This window comes from Centrocercus urophasianus, unplaced genomic scaffold, assembly GCF_019232065.1.
Source record: "Centrocercus urophasianus isolate 14NV4802_14NV808 unplaced genomic scaffold, USGS_Curo_1.0 seq_13, whole genome shotgun sequence".
In the NCBI taxonomy this organism is placed as follows: Eukaryota; Metazoa; Chordata; class Aves; order Galliformes; family Phasianidae; genus Centrocercus; species Centrocercus urophasianus.
The window spans coordinates 50,638,755-50,642,403 of record NW_024884475.1 but is presented as its reverse complement, the minus strand read 5'-3'; the positions used below and the strand labels follow the sequence as shown (position 1 = coordinate 50,642,403).

General features: G+C 49.0%; 1 protein-coding gene across 1 annotated transcript in view; it reads left to right on the top strand.

Annotated features, from left to right (window-relative positions):
* CXXC4 (CXXC finger protein 4) overlaps positions 1–3,649 on the top strand; it is a 20,955-nt gene that overhangs the window by 1,386 nt on the left and 15,920 nt on the right. The window lies entirely within an intron of this gene.

Genomic DNA, 3,649 nt, shown 5'->3' with positions numbered 1-3,649 from the left:
GGTGCGCCCGCTGCGTGACCCAGTAGACTGGTGGCCGGCTGGTTTCGCTGCTTTTTGTTATTTTTTTTCTTTATTCTTTTTTCCTTTTTCTTTTCCTGGAGATCGTGGTTGTTTCAGGGCGGTTTTAGGGCTGGGATGGTGGGGAGAGGGAGAGTTGGAGCTGAGCAGTGCCCCAGCAGAAGTCTGGGGAAGCGTTGGCTCACCCATCTGGGGCTGGCTGGTGGCAAAGCCGGTGCTGTGACACGTGCCCGTGTAGTTCGTTTTGCAGATAGCCCACTAATGGCCTGGGGAACACGGTGGGAAAATAGCAGAGGTACGCTGGGCTGCTTGCCCTCTGATCTGCATCCACGTTTGTCTTTACACTGTGCTTCCGAACCTGACGGATGTGCTTAGCGCTCCTGGCTGTGCAGACAGGGTCTTGTGTTGGCAGAGGTTTTGGTGAACATGCCAAGCCCAACAGACAATGGAAGGCAGAACACCCGCTGCACAGAGCGCGGCTGGGGCTCGTTGGTAGACAGGGGAACGAGGAGAGTGAAGCCCAGTAATCACACGTAATCCCTTGTCATTATTAAAATTATAGCGTTGCTGGCGAGGCGCGTACATTGGATGTGTCTGGAGGTGTCGAGAATGATGGATTCAGTGCAGAGAAACAGTGCACATGGGATGACATCGGGATCCGTAGTCACAGAAATCAGCAATTAATTGAGACCTTGTTTTGGTGCTCCAGCTCGGTGCAGGCAGGAGTGAGCCAGCCAGAGGGCCTGGGGGAAGCAGCAAGAGCCCGCTGGTCTGTCCTGCATTACATCAGTGTGGGTAGTGGCATTGGTGTTGGCACTGCCGAGGGATGCTTGGTTCTGAAGGTACATGTGGTTGATGGCATTAACTCCTCTATAGCCATCCTCACCACTGTTCTGGTGAGAGGGAACCACTGGTGAGAGGGACCTACTCTTGCTGGAGTTTGCTCTGTAGTTCTGCATGGTCTCAAGCTGTCATTGCGCATGCGTAGTGGCCCAGCATTGCTAACCCCATACCTGGCACAGACTTCACACGTGAGAAACCAGATAGGCTTAGCAGCTCATGTCTTTCTTGGTAGCAGCTTGGCTGATTTTGTACAAAGTTTGCTAGGAAAACACAGGACTCTCTGGTTGGGCTCACTAGCCCGGGTGCTGTTGGGCTGAATGTGATAAATTACAGCTTCTGAGGGCTCATCGACCTGTCTGAAAAGTGAGATATCTTGGGAAATGTGGCTTGCACGCTTGCCGATCTTCCAGTGGGTTCACATGCTTCCCTGGCTGCATCTCCAGAATTTCCTCGTTCCTGATGGAGGGATTTGGCAGCCCTAAAAGCTGCTAAGGAGTGCCACCTGTTAGAATTGCTTAACCAGTGTGACTGAAACACCATGGATTTACTAGCCACTCGCATGCTCTCGTAACCAGCTGCCTTCACTTCTCTTCACTCCCTCTCCCCCTTGGTGTTCCTTCAGCCACACAAACGCAGATCTCTGGTCCCATCTGTAGAGGTGTCAGCTGAGCATCGCCTCGTGCCACAAGTATGTCACAGAGCGTGGCTCCTTTCCTTGAAGAAACAGCAGTAGGATCAGTAGGCAAGGAAGGTCCCAAGAGGAGCAGCCTTCCCTTGAGGTTGTTTCTCATTTCCCTTTCGTTCTTTTCTTCTCTTTAACCACGTTACGGAGCATGGCGGCATGGCCAGGGTGGGCGGGTGGGTGTCCTGGTGCATCCTTAAGGTGCGAGAGTTGTATTCAGCGTGGCTGCGAGTTGTAGAGATGGCTCAAGGCAGTGGTGGGACTGTGCTTAAAAACAAAATAAACAGAAAGCGAGAATAATAACAATAAACAGCGAACTGATTGATCCCAATGCAAGCATTTCTCTCGTTTTTCCTTTAAATTCGTTCTTCTGTGCAATGCAACTCTCAAGGTTAGTACACCGAATGGAAGAGATTCACACTAATGCGTTCCAGCCCCCAACCCTTACATTTTTAATGGCGTGCTTCCCTCCCAGCATTTTTTTTAAACACTTGACCTACTTTTTCCTATTTTTCTTGTATGGTTTTCACCCGCAAAGTGTCCCAACGCTCTAGTATTTTACATAGAATGTTATTATTACTAGGAGATTTTATGTACAGTAATAATAAATCTGTAAAACTCAGATTGACGTCACATTGCACACTGACTACTTGTGTATGTACGTTCTGTCTTCATGCAGATTTACAGTTGGTTTAAAGAGGCATAATCTTTATTCACCCACTGAGACTATTTGTTTGCCTCGGATGGGCGGACGTGTCTCGCTACTGCTATGAGTTAGGGAGATAGGGAGCCAGCTAAGGCTGTGCATCTCCCCTCTTGGAAGGAAGCCCTCCTGACCCTGCTGTCCAGTCGGTTAGTGATAGCAGAAGGGGATGGAGGGCTGGCTTGCAGCTAGCATGCACTATTCAACCCTGATGTGAGATGGCTTCTGTCAAATAGGTGGTGCCGCTTGCTTTACTTGTAGCAGCCTCACCAATTAGGAGCACACACTATTAAAGTTTGAATATCAACCTGCAGTATCGACCTCCATATACCAACTGGGAATGCCAGCTTCTGTATACCAACACAAAATACAGCCTCCAAACCTGAGGCACCTCACCGAGCCACATCCAAAGGTAGCTCGAGATCCTTCACCTAGCTTAGGGTCACAGCAAGTGGTTTCAGCAGAAGCAGCACCCAACCTGATCACCTTAACTGCTTTGCTGTGTCCGCTGGGAATGCCATGCAGCATAAGGCCTTTGGGTTTTCCCGAAAACTGGGTTTTCCTTTCAGCCTGTTGAGGTGCCTGGGGATGGTGTGATGCAAGGCCCCTGCATGTTGTCATGGCTCACTGAGGCCCGCTCTCTGCTGCTCAGAGCACTCGCCTGTTGGCAAAAAACCTGTTGGCTTTTTGCTCTAGAACCATGTCTCACAAGGTATGTCATATTGCTGTTGGCAGAGATGTGGCATTGAGGAAGCCACTGAGGGCCCTACAGGGTTGAGCTTGTACTTCGTCAAACTACTGAGCTATAAAAAGCCTAGCACAAGGAATATCTTGAGATGAAGCTGGATGTAACCCATTGTACTGCTTTGTATTTTCTTCTTCTCACTTCTTCACGTGATGCTCACATGGCAAAGGAGCTGTCCCAGTCACGTGACAGCAGTGTTCAATCCGTGCGATGTGGGAGCTGCAGTTTGATGCAAGGGGGGGATGAAAGGCATGCTTTTTGTTCCAAATGAAGCCTCTCCCACCTAAGAAATTTTCTTGGTGAAATTTGGTAATTGAACTGAATAGAAATTGGAAGTAATTCAGCAAAAATGGTAGGCCAGTCAAAGTCTGAACAGCCTCCTTCATACAAGCTCTGTTTTTTGTGTGTGTTGGGAATCGTTTGTTTTAAACTGTTGAACTGTGATTATTTGCCAGGGAAATTGTACATGTGGCGAGGGAGGTCAGCTGGCTGTGACAGTCCTGTGCCTGATGGCACTGAACAGCTCTCTGAACATTTTTGTCCATACCAAAGCAAACTGTGCTGTTTGGTTTCAGGATGCTGTGTCGGATGTAGGACTTGGCCCAGTACTGCAACTGATTCATTTGTCTTCTGTCTTTTTTTTTTCCTTCCTTCCTTC